This window comes from Drosophila montana, unplaced genomic scaffold, assembly GCF_035044405.1.
Source record: "Drosophila montana isolate Dmon_TW-CO22-7 unplaced genomic scaffold, ASM3504440v1 contig_3733_1, whole genome shotgun sequence".
Classification (NCBI taxonomy): domain Eukaryota; kingdom Metazoa; phylum Arthropoda; class Insecta; order Diptera; family Drosophilidae; genus Drosophila; species Drosophila montana.
The window spans coordinates 4,880,406-4,900,428 of NW_026998620.1; the positions used below are offsets into that span (position 1 = coordinate 4,880,406).

Sequence of the window (20,023 nt, forward strand, 5' to 3'; positions counted from 1 at the left end):
CTCGTTATTTGTTAGTTAATTTTTACAAAGAAAGTATTAAAATAAAATATAAGTAATTCAAATTTTTTCGATCGCAATAAGTGCACAAATATTGAAAATTTGCAAAAATATTTAAAATATTCTTAGCTTAATAAATGTGTCTTAGGCATTGGGCACTAATTTATAATTTCAGGTTTCCTTTCTTTTCAAATTCAGTTTACAATCAAAATGTATAATTGGTTTACACATTCATAATTGGTTTACTTGTTTCGGGCGTCAGGCTACCGAAAGTATTAATTATGCTGATTTATTAAATTACTCACAAGTTCTGTGCCTTTACCTGAGATATTTACTAAATAAAAACAAATAGAAGTTATTAGCAGCAGACCGCAGACAGAATCGGTATTGTTAAAGAGACATATCAATTAGTTAATTAAAAGCTGTGATTCCGAATACAATTCAAATAAATACGAGTAATCCATTTCATTAGCTCAACAGAGAGAGAGAAGAAGAGTTCAATTACTTCTGCACTGTGGGATCAATTTGTGGTTGAATTTCTCAATTGCTTGACTAGAATCGCATTGTTTTGCTCAGTTAAAGTTGTTAATTGAAAGGGCGACAGTTAAATTATTTACGAAATTGAATATGCAAATAAAAACTAGAAAGTTTGCTTCGTTTATAAAAGAATCAAATATAATTTAATTTCTTTAATTACATATATTTAAAACTCCTTCGGAAAATTGAATCAATTCCCCCAATTTGACACAGTAAATATTGGCAACATACTCAAATTCATAGATTGGTTTATAAGCAAAGTTTGCATCTCTCTCTCCGTGTGTGTGTGAGTGTGTGTGTAGCCATAGCACTTAATTACTTTATTGAGTAGCCTATATAGCTCGGAGAGCCCTCCCCTGAAAGATGATGTCAATGGGAGAGTCGTGTGCAGCCGGCAATGCTGTTTCTAAACAAATGCGATAGCGACACCTCAACTTGAAACCCAATCGACCCGCCAACAGACCACTCGACCACTCGACCAGGCGGCCAGGCGGCCAGGCGGCCAGGCGACCAGAGGACCGGTTACCAGCTGGCCAGGCCATTGAAACGAACAATTTTAAATCGAAAAATCAAAACCCAAAACAAATTCAATGTCCTGTTTGTCTGTGCTTGTGTATGTGGCTGTGGCTGTTGCTGTGGTTGTGGCAATGTCCGTGCTTATGCTTGTTTTGGTCCACTCGACTCGGGCTGGCACGTTGTTGTTGATGCACCATGGGGCAAAAACTGCAATATGCGGTTGAAAAACCGGAAGTATTCTCGATTGAAGAACTTTAATATTTGTGAATAAGATATCAGCCTGACGGCAACAGAGACCGGACACTGTTAAGTCAGCGATTGCCTTTGAAATTTTCAAGGCGGAAGCTGATTATGAGTTGCTACTGAAGCGAGGAAATGAAGTAGCTCCATTATTTTTATCAAGAAACCAAGCTGACCAACTCAGCTGTAAACTAATTTAATGAAGGGTACAAATTTAATAAAATAATAATAATAATAATATCTGGCATTTAAAAGGGTTAATTAATTTCAAGCAAAGGTTGATTTAAGCACAAAGTAGTTAGCAGGATGCAGCCCAGTTCCATTAGCTTAAAAGTAGCGCTATCCATGGTGAGATCGCTTAGAGCTGTCAGCAAAAGGAACTGACAAGAACAATAACAACAACAACAATAACAGGCAACAACCAACAGCCAATTAATGACAACGAACAACTACAATATCTGTCCACACAGCCAAAGGGCAGTCAATGAAAATCAACTAAGCAATTGCCAATCTCCCATTCCAGTTTAAGCCGCACACTCATAGCTCACACACACACACACAAATACAGAGCGAGCCGCACAAAAACATTGGCTAGAGCAACTGCAGCGTATGGCAAGTGTTTCTAATTAGTTGCTGTTGCCTGTATGGGTGGGTGTGTGAAAGTGTGTGTGTGTGTGTGTGGGCAAAGGACAACTGCAATTGCAGAAACTAACAAAAACAGACAAAACAAAAATAACAACTGCTAAGCGGAGACACGGAGAAATGGAGCAATGGAGAACTGAAAACTAAAAACTAAAAACTGAAATATTGTGCACCGCTGCGGCCAAAGGACTAACGAGCCAAACGTTGTGCAGCCAGGGCGGGGTGCGGGTCGTCTGTGCGGGCAACATAAATGTAATGCCATTATTAGTTATCGATACACACACACACACACACAAACACACACACCTGCACAGCTGCATGCTGCTGTGAGCACACGTATGCGTCGTATGTCTGCGTTTGTAGCCGTCTATCGCTGTGCCAAAGACACCGTTAGTATCCGGCGCAAAAAGATTTGCTAAACATCCGTTAGAAAATTTGCTCTATGTGTCCTTGTTGCTCTTGTTGTTGTTGTTGTATAGATTGTTGGCAATGCGATTGCAGCAAATCAGAAAATACTCGCACAAGTGCGAATGTGAATATTGATGCCAACCCCCTCGCACACTCACTTGCACCGCCCCCCCCCCCTCCCTACCCCCTCTACACACACCGCAGAAACCAAAAAGTACGTACGAGTAGTTGCCAACCAATGCCCACATCAACAAAAAAATAAGAAAGAAGCAAAAAAAGAAAACATGTTTCTTCGCGTGCGTCGCCAGCGATTGCCACTCGACTAGAGGCAGCCACTTCGCGTTACTTCGCCTACTTCTGATTGCAATCACCAGCTCCAGCTCCGGCAGAGCGCCCGCCGCTACCCGCCACCCTCTGCCCGCTTCCCGCTTCCCGCTCGCTTACTTGCTACTTCCGCTTCCGAATCCGTTTTGTGTGCTGTCGCCGCAGAAATTTAACGAAGTCGCACGTTAGTCGCTGCCGTCGCCAACTTTGTAGCTGCCTTCACTCTCTGAGCAGCAGCATCCCAATCGCAGCTCGCTCGCTCTTCCCTTTAATCTCTTGCTCTCTCTCTCTCTCTTTTGTCGCTCTGCCACTCTCTTATGGCCCGCAGCAGCAGCATCGTTAGCCTCGGCAATGGCTTCGGGTTTGTTGTACTCGTCGGCAACAGCATCGCATCGCATCGCATCGCATCTGTGCGATTTGTTCAGCATCCTTTTTGTTGGCTTTCGAGTTGAGTTGTGTTTCAGTTTTGGAGCGTTCGTCGTTGCAGTCGGTCGCATCAACGGAACAGAGGCAAGCCGGCTCCAGCGCCAGCATCCAGTTGAAGCCAGCGGCAACGTGTGGCGTCTTTTGTGTCGCGCAATTTCGCGCCTCCGATTTTACTGACTTCCAGTGCAACTTGCGGCAACCCCAAGCTTTGCGACTGACTCACTCACTTTCAGTGTGTGTTTTGGCTTGACTCGCAGTGTGTGTGTGTGTGTGAGTGTATGTAAGTGTGTGTGCATATTTGCCGGCATCATTGTTGTTGTTGCCGCCGCCCATTGTAGTGACAGTCGTCGTCGTCGTCGTCGTGGCATTCTAAATACTTGACATTTTCGCCGCCAAATTGTGCGATTTCTTCAGGCCGTGGCTGTGACATTGGCATGAACGTGGCGCACTTTGCTGTTGCTGTCTGTGGCGCTCCTCTAGAACTCTATCAGCTGCGCCGTCGACTCCAGCGATTGACTGGCAAACAAATTTTGCAATTCAATTTCTATTGTGCATGGGCCAAGTGTGTGCGTCGTTTGCTGTCAATTCAAAGTATTTCGCATAAAAATTGAAAATTGCATGCAAATTAAATAAATAGACGGAACAGCAGCAGCCACACCAACAACAACGACAACAACGACAACAACAGCAACAAAGAGGAAAACCCGCTCAGCTCATGAAAATGACAGTTTGGAGTTCTGGTCGCAATCAAAGCAAATGTCATTAGCACACGCCACAACGTCAACGTCGCTGTTTTCGATTGATAGCAGCAGCAGCAGCAGCAGGATTGGAGGACATTTGCATAACTTGCAGCAAGTTCAACGTGCAGCACACACAGGTAAGGGCTAAAGTCGATTTCCGTTTGCCCGCATAGCGCCTTTTACTACACTTGTCGCCGCCGCCCCCCAACTCAGCCCACCTAGATATCTTTGCTATCTTTTCTATTTTGCTATTGTTTTTTTTTTGTTTTTTCCCTTTGCGCCGGTATCAACTTTACTGGCGCTCCATCATGCCACGTTAGCCCAACTTTTAGTTATGGCTTTCGCTTTTCGCATAATGTCAGTTTTATTTGGTTTTGGTTTTCACTGGCGGCGCCCGTTCGCAATCCCATTTCAGCATTTGGGTGGCAGCTCCAATGGCTTCGACACCCTGCCCTACCCTGCCATTCGGCACCCTTGTAAGATTTATTGTGCCACATATAGCCACACATACACACACACATGCACACGTACATAGTTATGCACCTCTAGCGCTGCCCGAGCAGCGACTTGAAGCCCATCCGACACCCGTGTTGCCTTTGGCTTGTTCTTATTCAACTGGAGCAGCGGCAGAGCCATAATCTCTACTATTTGCATCGCAGACTTTGCCTTGGATTTGGCTATGGCAATGGATTTAGTTATGGTTTTTCTTCCGTTTCTGTTTTTCTACATTTCTGTCATCTTTCTCTCTCTCCCTCTCTCTCTCTCTCTCTCACTCTGGTTGCGCTTTTTACCACTTGCAGCGCCTTGGCCAAAGTTGCACGTTTGTTTCATCTTGTCGCTCGCACACTGAGCAAAAAGTGTGCCACATTTACATTTACATTCGGTTCGGGCAGAGTAGCTCCAGCTAGCCACATGGCAAGCATTTTGTTGATTGCAGCATAATCTGAAAATGTAGCTAATGAATGGCCTTCATAAGCCATAAGACAAGGCAAAAGCTGTCACATAATCCTTTAAAAAATGTAAGACACACAGAAAAAAATACAATTTTGCATAGGTCACCTGGAAACTTAACATCTTAAAGTCTGTTCTCGAATTTATGCTTTGCTTATATATTGCAATGATATCAATCAAATGGTTTAAGGGCGATCTTAATTTATAATTTCCACATTACTTATGCTTATTCTTTCTAAATCATACTTTGTGTGTACTTTATTTTAAGGATTTCTGTTTATAAATATATGATATTTGGTAATGCAAATATATTTATTATTTAACTACAATAAAATAAAAATTGTCATATATATAAGCTATCTATTTATCCTCTAATGAGCAATAAATTTAAAATTTTATCAAAGAAATTTAAATTAGAATAAGAAAATATAAATTTCAATTAAATATGTTTTATTTATATTTTTTTTATAGTTTTTAATTCAAGTAATTAATTCAAGTTTTGTGAGCTCAATTACACAAAAATAATGATAACGATAATGATAATGATAATGATAACAATAATTATAATAATAATAATAATATTTATAATAATTATAATACTATTTTTAAGTAAAGTTTCTTAAGCATATCTAAGCGTATCTATATGCTTTTACGAAGCTAATGCGCTCCAGAATTATTAATAACAAAAATAATGTTAATAATAATAATAATGATTAGAATAATACTGGCAATAAAAGTTTCATAAGCACAATTGCATGCTTTTACGAAGCTGATACGCTCCAGGATCGAGCGCTTCCCTTCCCCGTATTTTGATGCACGGCATTAAAAGTTTTTGCTTATCTGCATGCACTCAAGGTTATTCAATGGTGTATCATATGCGTGGCCCGAATGGGCGTGCCAATCCATAAAAGCCGCCCCATCCATTTGGTTATCCGCATTCCGAAAGTGCCGTAACGGAAAAAGTTTTCGACCGCACTCCTTTTTTGGCGCCGTGTAGCCTACTGGCTGGGCTGAGATCGAGGCACACCTTCGAGCTGAAGCCGCACATGTGAGCGCGCCGAGGGTGCTGGGAGGGCGAGGGGTATGCGGATATGCGGACACGGACTACTGAGAGGATTTCACATAAAACGGAAATGGCATTATCCTCGCACATATTGTTGTGCGGATTTTAGTTTTTATTACGACCGGAACGCGGCTGATGCCCATAAGAAGCAAGTCTTGGGGCACCCAAACTAAGCAGCAGCATAAATACATTTGTGTCTGTTTGTGTGATACATCAAGTCGGGCCACGGGGTAGCGGGGCACGTTGTGTGGCACCATTGCTCACCTGGCGGTTGCAATTTATGTGCGTGCCCCTTAAAAATCCACACACACACACACACATTTTGCAAGGCGCTGAGAAGGTGATTGCGAGGCGAAGGCGAATGCGAAGGCTCTTCGCTAATAGTTTCGGGCATTCCAGACGGGCCCGGTATTGTCTTTAGCGCCATCTATCGGCGGGTTACCGTTCCGAGGTGGCGTATCGCTAACTCTGGTGCGATGCCTTTGTTTGGAAAGACAAGATTTATGTTGCCGCTGGCCGCAAACAACAAGACAGCAAATGGTCACGTCCCCAGCCCCCAACCACGCCCCTTCGTTGGCCCAAGCCGACGGACTTTGGCAACCTAAACAAACACTTGAGGTGTGTAAAGTTGGCCTTGTCCAGCCATTGACTTGGCTGCGTTTTTTAGTTTGTTTTGGTTTCACATTTTGTGCGCTTCAAATTGTGGTTAGATTTCGGTTTAGGATTCGGTTTAGGACTCGGTTTAGGTTTCGGTTTAGGTTTAGGTTAAGCAAAGTCTTGACTGTCCGTCTGTCAGTCTGTTTGTCTGTCAGTCTGTTGCTTTGTCCGTCCCAGCGTCTGGCTCGTTGGTAAGGTTTGATCAGGTCTATTGTGCTTAATCACAGCACGCACATTTACATATTGGTTACCGAAAACTTGAGCAATCCTTTAAGACGCAGCCAGGCAAACGGGGCAGCAGGACAGCAAAACCCTTTTTTGCCCGTTCGCTGTTTTATCTGGCTGCCATTGTTGTGTGGTTAAGGCTTACTGCTGCGAGGTGGTGGTCCGAGGGGCGGAGCGAGGCTTACGCTTAAGTAAACACACACCAAGACACACAGATCAGCACACACTCTTGGTCGCATCCCTGGGCAACCATTGCCAACCTTTTGCGAGTTGGCCGTTTCAGCATTGTTTTCACTTTTTTCCCCATCTCACTGACTGACTGACTGGCTGAGTGACTGACTGACTGACTGACTGAATGAGTGACTGACTGAATGTAGTGGCGGATTGAGTATGGCCTGGCTGAGGGGCGGTCCTCTGCTTCGGCTGCTACATAAAACATACAGCAAAATCTGAAATTGATGATGGGCAGTGATTGTGAAAGTTGGCAGTCAGTTAAATTGAGTTCTGCTCGGGCATCGCCACCCCCCTCAGTCAGCCCCCCTCACCCATTTATTCTGGGCGGCGTCCTTGCCGTTGGCGTTGCTTCCTTGGGGCGCGTTAATTGCTTTGCGAATGGTGTCCGCCTCGGCCGGAAAGTTAACATTTAACTTTAGTCTATTTTGGACTTTAATCTATTTATAATTGAGGAATGCATAAAGCATGTTAAATAGGAACTTACACAAATTCTGCTTTGTTATGCGCCCTAATCGGGCTGAGGATTGAGTTTTGAGTTTAGGGCCACATTTGCGAGAAACTGGTTGAAAGATGGACCGAGTCTTCATTGTTTTAAATACCAATTTCTAACTGGCAGCGTCATTGTTGTTGTTGTTGTTGTTGCTATTGTTGTTCTTATTGTTGTTGTTGTTGTTGTTGTAGTTGGCGGTTGACTGCCGCCGCTGAGGTAGAGGCGACTCACATAATTTGCATAACTAATTTGTGGAAACTTTGGGCATAGGAAGTTGTTGAAAGTTCTAAAGACGACCTGCAGACCAGGAGCTGCAGCTGGAGCTGGAGCTGGGGATTGGAGCTGCCGCTGCGGTAATTTCTTAACAGCTGCGCTCCACAAAAGTGCTTAATTCTTTCAAAATGAACGAGGACAGCCCCCCCCCCAATTTGAAATTTGTCCTAATTGAATACATGAGAGCATAAGTTAGTACTTTGATATCAACTTTGATTACTTTATGGCTTTATGGCACTTGAGCATACAATTTGGCTTAGTTAGCAGTTGGGTGCTTCAATAGCGACCATCCACTTCTCGCCGCCCCCACCCCCTCCCATTCCAACTTACATTCCCAGTCCCATTCCCAGTCGCAGTCGCAGTCGCAGTCTGGTCTGGTCTGGTCTGCAGATGCTGCTTCCTTCACAGTGTATCCACTGGGCACTTGTTTGTGCAAATTGCATTCGGGCTGATTTCGAGCTGCCTTCATGGCCATAAATGATGATGATGCTGATTAATTGCACAGTTTTTGCTTGTCGTGCATGTTGGCATATTGAGCAGCATGGCCAAGAGATAGAATAATTATCATTTTCTGTGTGTTTTCCAAGCTTTCAATTTTCTATGATTTCTATTCAGCTGCCATTTAAATTGTCTATTATTATGTACTCGCGTTTCCCAACGCGACGTTGTTTTCGTTCGTGTTTTCAACATTGCGTGCTCCCCTGCCCTACCCCTCCCTCCACCCTTCTACCCTATCATTTTTGTCGTTTAACAAACTAAACAAAAAGCTGTTTTAACTGTTTTTGGATTCACGTTAACTAATGGCCATCACGCTTTACACATTCACCACATCAAAGGTGTCGTGTCCTCTGAGATCTTGCCCTGCTGTTCTTCACATCGGGCGGTCCTTTAACACATTCAACGGTTCCATTGCACCTGTTGCATCCCAATCCGCAAACTATGTAAAAGTTATCTATGGAACTAAGTACTGCTCTCCGTTGGTCATATTAATTTTCCATAATACGCTTTATCTCTCTTTTTTAAATTATTAAAAAAAACAGATATTTTCCATTTCGATTTTTAAAAAGTTTCCCGTCTTCCTTTTCCTTGTGGGCTCAGACACCCAAACTCCAGTTTAATCAACATATGACCTCATTAAAATTGACAAAACAATCAAGCAAAAGAACAACATTTTGTTATTGTTACTTTCCATTTCATTGTTGTTTGTTTTTTTTTTTAATTTATATTTATTGCCCTTTTCCTTCCAAACCCTAACTAATTAAGTAACAAATTAAGTAAACAAATGAATTTGAATTTGAGCCAGCGACTGCTTGCTTTTTAGTCCGACCTTTCGATAGTCTTTTGATAGTCTTAATACAAATTTTCTTTGCCATTTCCCCACACTTTTAAATCGACTTTTCCAAAATGCCGTCTTAATGCTCACTTTCGACCCAAGAGGAAGCTTTAATACAAATTTGAGCCTCTTAGCTCTTGCGGCTTGTGCGGAGCATTCAGTTATTCAGTCAGAATTGTATATATATAGATTGTTATTTGTAGTTAAGCGCGTGTATTTGTTAACCAATGCTTGTTTCAGGCTGAGCAAAGTTTGCAGCGCAAAGTTGATAATTTAGTTTGGTGTTATGAATGAATGAATAATTAAATGTGAGTTCGTCGTTCCAAAGTTTGCTCAAACTGTTTACCCAAGTGTAGAATTGTTTGTATTTTATAATAGTTTATGTGCAAGCTAATCGTTAAAAAGTTATTGACGTACCCTTGAACTTCTCGCTGACGTCAAGACTATTAAATTAACCGACTGAAATGTACCCTAAGATATTAAAATTTTGGTTAACCGCATCGTCATGCAAAATCAAGATCATAGTTTTCTTCAGTCTGTTTGAAATAATTTAACTAAAACTATCCAATGTACATTTAAAGTAGTTCGTTTTTAGGAACGAAAATCTAGAAAAATATATACGAACAGAACAGATATTCGCATGTATTCAAAGTATTCCAAAAGGAATGTGCTCACAGGAGTATTTCCTGACAAACCTGTTAACATTTGTACATGCACTCATATTCAAAAGTTACAGCAGGATCTGAAATACATTTTTACATACTACGCTTACATTTAAATTTACATACATTTTTTTGGAAATTTGAAGGGGGACCTGATGAAAATAAAATGATCAAGTAAGCACCTATTAAAATTATATCCTCTCAATGTTGATTAAAGCATCCTTAGGATAGCATATGTTTGATGAGATGTACGGCAGTGCATCAATAAAGTGACATGAATGAAAAGAAGATTTTTGTATAAAAAAAAAATCTAACTAGCGGGTATTTACCGGCCATGGCTAGTTTTGTGATTCATATATCAAAAATAGTAAATGTATCAGTTTTCCGCCCAATTTCCACAGTTGCGGGTGGAAAATCGTTAAAGCACGTATTCATTTCTCGATTAAGTTTGAGACCGATCGGATTCAACTTTAAACTTCAATCACAAAATCGTTGATTTGCATATTCCCAAAAGTGTTAAACAAGTCCCAAATTAATTTCCATAATTAATATTTCAAAGGGAATTTGAACGCGAAACTTCACCCACCAAATTTTTGAACTGTGTGAGACACCCCTCAAATGAATTTGAACAACGATCTTGAAAATGAGCTTGAGGCCGATCGGATGGCAAGTTCCATACAAAAGTTGTTCGCAATTTTTCCACTCTTGCGAGCGAAGTTCGCAAAAAATTCGATTTAGGATGCAGCTCCATCACAGTGAATATTTCAGCCTGGTTCGTCGGTCGGGAAAAACAGAAATCTTGTCTTTTCTGATTAAGCATTTGTCTGCAGACTTTCAATTTTAAAAGCTTCAAGAAACAAAATCAATAGAAGTTGTAGAAGAAAAGAGGGAAGCAAGTAGAAAAGAGAATAAATCCTCATTTATCACATGTGTTTTCCAATTAACTTTTCATAATTCGTGTTCGATTGAGATGTGTCGAATGTTGGCTCTGGCTTTACAACTTCGAATCCTTTTGGACATTGAGAAACCAATTAGCAACGAAATTTGGTTCTAAATGCCATGCTCTATTGATGGGCTGTTAGGGAAATTTACCGCAAGCGCAGAAGAACAACACGCATAACAAACGTAGCCAAGTGCCAATTCCAGTTCCAAACCCAAGTCCACGCCATGCCCAATGGTCAGCTAATTCGGCCCTAGCCTGGACCTGGCCATTAAATGGCCAACTGGCACATTTTATGGGCGGAGGGGCCGCACCACATGGCGTTCGGGGCAGCATTTTAACAAAGTGTTAAACTGAGAATTTTATCTGCAATTCGGTAATTCAGGACCAGGCTCCAAGGAAAACACTGACCAGTCGAAAAAAAAAAAATATATATATATAAAGGCAAAAACGGCAAAACCGAGTGGCTGGCAGAAAAAAGTGTTAATTTCAGCGTTGCGCTGTGCGCTTAGTTAGCATTACGTAGGAGTTCGCAGCAAAGTACTCGACGACTGCTGCTCACTGACCTCAGCAATTACTCCACGCCTTTATTTTAATTACACGGAAACAAGAGCAATGAAAAGTAAAAACGGCAACGGCAAGACAGACAGACAGGCTGAGAGGCAGACAGACAGACAGGCAGGCAAGCAAGGCGCAAGGAGCGTGGCACAAATGAAGAGCAAAAACGCACAGCGCCAAAATTAGGTTATAATCCCGAGGGCACAGTTTTAATTCCCAATACAAATATCACTACACGAATGTACAACGTGCATAAATTTCAATGTCGCTGCTGGTTGGGCTCTGTTAGCCGATTGCTGCTCCTGCTGGCTCAGCGCTCCTTGACGGCGCACTGCTTGCCATTACAATTACACGCACAGTCACACACACACACACACACACTCGTGCAGAGATATATAGTAGATGCAAGGGAAGCAGCGGAGTCGGATAACAACGCTCATTTAGTTGGGCGCTGCTCAGTCAGAGAGTCAGTTAGTCCGTCACAGGCAGCGAGTCAGTCAATTGAAGATGCTGGCTGCTTGGCTGGCTGCCCAGCCGCAAGAGCCGGCATGGCCACAACCACACAACCGCACACACACAAATATGAGCTCAAATACAGACATTGCTGGCGCAGACAGACACAGTGGCATCTCGGTGGCTGCTCATTTAAATAAATAAAGAAATCTGAAGTAACTTCTTGAAATTCCAACACATTCCATATCATTACTGAAGCAACCCACAAAAATTTCCTCAATCCTTGAATGCGACATGCACCCACACACACACAAGCACACACACACACACACACTTACGCATACTTTGAGCGGCCATAGCGCAACCACAAAGCATCTCAGTGGCTGCTGATGCTGCCGCCAAAAGCATCAACATCAACGTCAGCGTCAGCGCCAGCGTTAGACGTAGTCGTAGTCGTAAAAAATTGTAACGGATGTTGCGGCCATGTATGTGTGCTATGCTCACACACACAAACGAACACAGGCACACACAGGCACACCGACTGAAACAAGTGGAAACGAACAACTGAGCGTAGTAGACTAAGAGCAAAAGAGAAAAAGAGAGCGGCAGCAAAAAAAGCTTTCGCTCTCTTGTAACTAGAAACTGCATTTATGTCTGTGGCGTGTGTAGCTACAAATACAACTGCCGAAATTGTATTTGTTGGGGGGAGGGGTGGGGTGTGGGTGTTTGGTGAATGTAAGAGATGAGAATGAGTTTTGGGCCAGGACTTTTGGAGTTTGGGCTGGATTGCAGGTTGGGTTTAATGCGGCATCATTGTCTGTTGCGCTCCAAGGAGTGTGGCCGCTGCCGCGGCCGCTGCTGCTGCTGCTGCTGCCGCTGCTGCTGTTGTGGTTTTGGTCGTTGCTGCTGCCGCCAGCAACGACATTAGCTGCAGAGGCCGTTGCTGAGTCGTCGTCGTCGTCGTCGTCATCGTTGCCCTGGTCGTGCCACATTGGACCTTTTGGCGTCTAGCAGCGTTGTAACGGTCTAGGGCTATTTTATTAGAAAGTTTCAAAGTTAGTTTCCGAGTGTTGCAAACCAGAGTTGCGGGTGAATTTCTGAAATGCTGCAAGCCTAATGATGCCGCTGTATCTGACAACAGACAAGCGACAAGCGACAAGAGAAATAGCGCAAGTTATATTGCCAGCGGAATGATTGATTGTTATGGATGCTTGTATATATTACAGTGTATATTATTTTGCCATAGCTTACGATTTCATTGCCTTCATAGTTTGATTAGCTTTCCACAGTCTCTCTTTGCATGCATTTTGACGGAATTGATATTAAAAAGTGATTTGAATTGAACTATCTTTAAATCAATCCATCGAGATCTCAACTGCCACAACTTAAGGAATTTCTTCTTCCATAGATGAGCTCTGAATGTGGAATATCTAATATGATAAGTAGATAAGCCGACTTTCCACAGCTTAAGCCGGGTGAATTCCATTTGCACACCTGCCCATTTGCAATTATTTCCAAGTTGCTGACTTTTGAAAATATTGGTCCATTTGGATTATGCGCACTTTTAATAAAAATAATAATAATAATAATAATAACGCAGCCGGAGGCAATTTTCCATCTAGTCATAAAAATATAAATCCACAAAAAAAAATCCAGCTTATGCCTCTGGCAAATGCCCCGATTAGCCAAACTAGCCAATTTCGGGGGGGGCGAGCATACACATTCCTGTATGGAAATAAGCAGATCCGCACATATTCGCATATGCCCATATCCACATCCACATCCACATCCATATCCACATTCACGTTCACAGCCACAGCCACAATCATATCCACATGCTCGGGCTACAGCCTTGGCTTGGCCGTAATGTGGGCAGGAGCAGTAAAAAACAAAAAAAACAAAAAAACGCGAAGCCCAACAAAAATGAAATCAAAAACAATAACTTGTCTCCTGACAGCATTCCACAAGCGCCAAGACACACCACGCACGTTTTTGCCACGAGTTTGCGTTCGGCGTGGCTCGGCTTTGGATTCGCTTGACGTCTGCGTCTTCATCTGTGTCGCCATCCAGGCAGGCGAGTGTAACGGTCTCGCTTTTTTTTTTGCTTTCTTTAGAAAAATGTTATTACGTGCCGCTTTCGCTGGCACTGCCAAGTTATGCAGTGCCGCCTATGCCCGGACACGCTTCCCGCTCCTGCACGTCCTCATCGAGGCGCGCGCCTCGCTTGATTGTGTTGTTATTCTGCTTTTGTGTCCTTGTCGCCGATGTTGCTGTCGTTGTCGTTGCCGCTGCCGTTGCCGTTGCCATTGCCGTTGCCTCAGCTCCTTTTTTGTGTGGCACTACACATTTTTTCGATACTTCGTCTTAATGTTATCGTCGTGCCCGATGCAGCTCCTTTGGCTGCTCCTTCAACTGCCTCGCTGCTGCTGTTGCTGGAGCCTTTGTCGCAACAATTTTATTTGAAGCTGCCACTTTTTTTGCTGCTTCATTTTTATACACAATTCCACTTTTTTATGGGCATGGACTTGGGCGTGTGTGTGTGTGTGTGTGTGTGCGTGTGCAGCAGCTCTCGTCTTTTGCTACGTCTTGGTCCTGGTCTCAATGGCATTAGGGGCTAATATTTGTAGACTTTTTCAGAGTTGATTGAGTGGCACGCACTGCCACACATCACACACACACACACACACACACACACACATAAACATACTTATATGACTGGGATAGAAAAGAGGCGTTTTAGTGGTGTGAGGGGCTCGGGTCGGGGAGGGGTTAGTGCTGGGAGCGGGAGTGGTAAAGTGTCGAGGGCTACGTGCACATTGCTGACATGCCTGCGGCCAAACGCTGCCATGTTCGTGGCCATGTGCTCAACATCCTGGCCGGGTTGGCGGCGACGTTGTTTTCACAGCAATTGCTGTTTTTAGTTATGCTGGATTTTTGAATTGATTACGATATCAATTATGTTTGCTTTGGCCATCGATGATGTTGGCACTGGACGCAGGACTCGCAGGACTCGACGGAGTTGCCAGACGCACGACGCACAGCATGCTCAGCGGCATCCCTTGGCCCACTTGTTTGCTTTTGTGCGTATAATTTGGAATGCTAGCTGCGCCATAATTTGTGTGTCCATCTGTATGTGTGGGCGTATATTTGTGTGCGTGTGTGTGAGCTTGTGTATGTCCTAATAGAATAGCCGCAGTTCCGAGCTCGATGTCCGGCGGAGCGCTCAATTGTTAGCTTTCTCGCTTGTTTCGTTGTTCCGCCTGTTATTTGCTCTCGAAAGTATGCTTTGTCTTACACGTACTCGCATGCGTGCATGTGTGTGTGTGTGTGTGTGTGTGTGCTGAGCCTGGCATTGTGTGTGCGCGTAACTCCGTTGATTTGAATTTGCCTGCCATACCGCTGCAGTTCGTGTGCCGTATTGTTGGAACTGCTGCCGGAAAAGCGTCGCGCTGCGAACATGAGCCAAGCGGAAGGATTGCGCGACTGTTGGTCCGATCGAGCGCCGCTGGGGCTGCGGGCGGGGGCAATTACGCAGCGCAGTCTGGCGATATTAAAGTCGTTATTACTGTTGTTGTTGTTGTTATTGTTGCGGTGGCTACAACCGCAGCCGCTGCACTGAAATTTCAACTTTATTTTGAGCTATCTGCTGTCTGCAGTTATGCAAATATGAGAAATTGCATTTCACGCAGCCAAAGCAGAACAATAGAGGCAAAGGAACAAAAGTCTAGTATATTGAAAGCTTCTGGCTGGCTGCTAGCAATTGCCATACCAGAAACCCAAACCAACCCAACCCCCCCACCTCTCCGCAACATAGGCGAAAAGTTTTCGCATTATTTGAAAATGCACAGCGCGATTTTCACAGCGGATTGTGAAACACTTTCATCTTGTTTGTGCATTGGCTTTGGCTCATTGCTGCAAGCGTTTGTCCATACGCTTATATTCGTACGGGCACTCACACAGCTATTCGCCGTATTCACTGTATTCACTGTATTCACTGCATTCGTGTATTCGCTGTATTCGCTGTTTTCGTGTTCGCATTCGTGCCACAATGCACATTGTTCGGCATCATCTTGTAATGGCTGTTGGCTGAACATTCGCACATATTTTTCACAATTTTAAATAAACGAGAAGTCATTTAACTGCTCGCCACCATTGCCAGCAAGGACATTTTACAAATTCGAAAGTTCCAGTTGCCACGGGCTACCATTTTTTTTTTCCCTCAACTTAACAAAGCAAAATATGAAGAGTCAGCAATTAGCCACTCGAGCGTTGAACTAATTGTCCAAAAAATTCTAACACAACTGGCAGAATATATTTTATACACACGCTGACATATTGGACTCGCTCTTCCTGTCGAGTAGCTAAACACTTTTCTCACATACCCTTAGTGTACATTATTTTATTTCATATATTATTTTTATCAAAGATATCTACTTTTTTATAAGCATCTCTGTTGCTGCAGCTGCTTTTGGGGCTTACTGATGCAAGCAGCTGCAAAATATTTCTTTAAGCTATTTAAGTTTTTAAAGCCATCTGCAATAAGTTGAATGTATTTTGGCTGGCTATGTTCACAGTTGAGACTGCTTTATATGAGTTGGGTTCTAAAATATAGTTTTTTTTTGTAGTTTTTGGAAGTTTTAATAATTGAAAAAAGCAGTAAATTGAAATTAATATATTAAAATCTAAGCGAACAAAAGTTGTTGTATGTGTCGTTGAACATTTTTGCTTGATATTTTTATTTTTATATGCGCTGAGAAAAAAGTTTAATGATGGATTTTAATTTTGTATTGCAGAGTCCTTGTTTAATTATTAATTATGGTAGAAGTGGAATACATTTATCCGTAAAGCAGTACTTCAAGTTTTTTTGTAATATTTTTTTAATTTAAATTTAATTTAAAAAATTGATTTTCAAAATATAACATTTGATGGTAATACTAATTGACAGTTAACTGATCGGTAAACGAGCTTCAATCATTATTTAATATCCGAAAAAATTGACATTGATTACTTTAATATTTAATGCTCCTTGCAATGATTGTCCAAGCAGATTCAATAAACAGACGCTGCAAATTGACTGACAAACGTAATGCAATATACTATATTATAATTATATAAATATATAATGTATTTATTATATATATAGAATATACTGGCATTTCTCGATGTGACTTTGTTTCCGTTCGTTATTGTTGAGCCGGTAAAAAATTCAATTGATCTCTTTCGATATTTTATAAAGTCATGTTCTTCTCATCCAGTAGAGAAATGTTTCATATAGAAAAAAAATTGAATATATTATTACATGTTAAAAATGCAAATAATTCGCGCCAATTTCAATTTCTCGTAGTCGGGCACACCCGACTAGCGCACTCTGCATTGCTTAACATCAATTATATTTTCAAGTAATTATTTGGTAAAACAACAGTCAACAATTTGGAATGTCAGAAATTTCAACATTTATATGCTTATGTGCATACATTAACCTTTTTTAATTCGACTCGCAGCACTAATTGAGGCACATTACAACACTCCATTTGTATGTAGTGCAACCCTCATACGAAACATTCTACGAACTCAGTCAACGAATATTTCTGTAGATGTGCCTGGATGGGGCATGGTTGCACGAAAAATTGCGCGGTAGGTAAACTCGTATTTAAACGTGGCATGACAGATGTGGCACGAAAAATTGTGTGTGTAACGTAAGCATTACAAATACAAATACTTAATTGTATTTATAGAGCTATAATTTCAACTGCCAGAATAATAATCGAATACAATTATAGCTCGGCTACAAAACTCTTATTAAATTATAAAAATAAATATGTGCTTTAAAGCAAGACTTTATATTGAATATACAATAATTTTAAATTTTCTTTTTATAACGTTTTAACAATAATACCGTATTAATGTTCATATAAAAATGCATTTAAAAAAAAAATTAGAAAATCTGGCACTATGATACAGTGGTCCGATTTGGATAAGATGCTAAGGATCTTAGTAAAACCTATTAATGCCGAGTTTAGTTATAATATCTCGAAAAAAACATGCTTATAAAGTACTTAATTTTCGACCTATATTTCCTCCAGCAGCTATTTGATATAGTAGTCCGTAGTGAAACTTGTATATACCGAGTACGGTTAAGATATCGTGAAAAACCTAAAATCAGTCTCATACAAGAACTTAATGTTCGACCGAGAGTTCCTATGACAGCTTTATGATATAGTGATTCGATCTAGCTGATTCCGACATACATATGTACTGCCTGCGGATCTATGGAAAGTTTCAAGACGAGAGTTTCAACACTGAGATACTGGTTCGCATAAAAACAGACAGACGGATATAATATATATCTATATAACCTGGGTAGATGATGCTGATCTTGAATATATATTCTTTATGGTGTCGGAGATATTATATTTTATATATATAAATATGTTATTGTTATAATTAAATTGTCACTTTCACTAAATTTTCTTAGATAGAGAAAATATTTTAGAATAAAATGTAGCACATCAATTCTTTGCATGGCTAAAATAAAAATGGAAATAAAGTTGCTTGAATACGTGGCTTAGAATTCACTGAATCATGCAATAGACTTTAAAAAGATTGAAAAGCGGGAAATGTTTGAAAATAATAACTGTAAACATACAAATTATTTTCCTTAAGTTAGTTAGAAAGGATTAAAATGAAAGCCGCAAGGAATTGAATCTTAGCCAAAACTTTGCTCCGTATATACTAAATTTTTGTATTTGTCATATCGGTATGTATTGATTAAATATTAAGGCATCCGATTGCTAAGAAATTAAGTTTTCTTCAGTCTCTGCATTCCCATTTCGATTGTCATGCCGCTTAATCATCTAAAACACGGTCACAGCAACGGCAACTTAATTTCTAATTACGCGTGCTATTTGTCAGCATTTTTTTTTTCGACATAGATTTTTGTTCCTTCTCTTTTGTAATTTTGCTGGTTTTTGCGATTCAAGAGAGAAATGAGAAGCCGTTTTGGTCTCTTGTTGAGTGGCGGAAATATTTTGCGCATCAAATAGTCCGAGCATGCCTCATTTCCAATTAACAATAAATCCGCTGCAGTCTCGAGTGCAGGCGCTGCCGCTGCCGCTGCTGCTGCCGCTGCTGACCAACTGGGCGAATGAGTAATTTAATTTTGTTGCAGCTTGGCCTTTGGTGTCGCAGACACAGTACAGACGGCGAAAATCGCAAGAGAGAGAGAGAGAGAGAGAGAGAGAGGCTGAGAGAATGTGCGAAGGAAGCTGCACACTTTACGCAATTAAAATTGTTGCCAGCGATTTTTTGTCGTTGGGTTTCTTTTTTGCTTTTGCTGCAGCTAAAAGGCATTTAAGTGTGTCTGTTACAGCGTCTTCGTGTCTTGGCTGATGCCACTTCCTGCGCCAGGATGCGGATGAGGATGCGGCCCTGTCGCTGTCGCCGTCGTCATCGTCTTTTTCTTTGCTTTTGCCGTCGTTGTTGCCGTCGTCGTCGTCTTGGCAGCCCTTTTACTTTTCATTCGCAGGTAACTTGCGTTATAATTAAAAAAATAGCAAAGCGCATTAGGCAACAAAAGCTGCCTGTGGCAGCCGTGTAAAAAAAAACTTGTCTGGGCAACGGACGACGGACAACGGACATCGGACATCGGCCAATGGGCGTGCTCAAGTAAAAGGAGCCACATAAAATGCTTTGGCTAATAGCCATTTTTACTTACTTGAGCGAGAGCAAGCCTCACCTGAAACGTCGGGGCCAAAAAGTCAAGTAAGTGCCTTGGGCAAAAAGTTACGCTTGTCCACTTTTCCAGCGGGGCGGGCTGGCGGGAGTGAACATTGTGGGCAGTCTGGAGCGTCGGATTCGTGCCGTGCGTGCAATTAAATGCGCCGTTACATTAACTTTTACGGAGTGTCTGCCTCAATGTCTATAGGTGTGCGTATGTCTGTGTGTGTGTGTGCGTGTGTGTATGCTCTGCTGATTGTTGACTTGATTTGTTTTGCTGCCTTTGACGCCACAGAGCCCCCCAATTTCGGCTCTGGACTGGACTCCCTATCCAGCGCCCAGCGACCCCACTCAAAACAAATTGCCGCACTGGCCGGCAGCAGAAGTGAGCCAAGCAGAAGTCGAGGTGAAAAGCAGCAGCCAAAAAAAAAAAAACAAAAAAACAAGAGAAAAAAAACATAACAAACAGCAAATTGTTTTGCTTACTTTTTGTGTTGTGCGCCAAGTTGCTCATTTGGTCGCGGAGCCCGTTCCTTTATGCGTTCCTTGGCCAAGTTTGGCCAATAAATGACTGAAGCCGGACAGCCATAGAGCAAGTCGTGCCAAGTTGGACTGGCTGCCCGCCCACGCGGGCTGCT

At 42.0% G+C, this 20,023-nt stretch overlaps 1 protein-coding gene across 1 annotated transcript in view; it reads left to right on the plus strand.

Annotated features, from left to right (window-relative positions):
- The first annotated feature begins 3,144 nt into the window (after positions 1–3,144).
- DIP-gamma (Dpr-interacting protein gamma) overlaps positions 3,145–20,023 on the plus strand; it is a 48,806-nt gene continuing 31,927 nt past the window's right edge. Inside the window, exon 1 of the mRNA XM_064694705.1 lies at positions 3,145–3,967. The gene's annotated coding sequence lies outside the window, so the exon portion shown is untranslated. The remainder of the gene's footprint in view (positions 3,968–20,023) is intronic.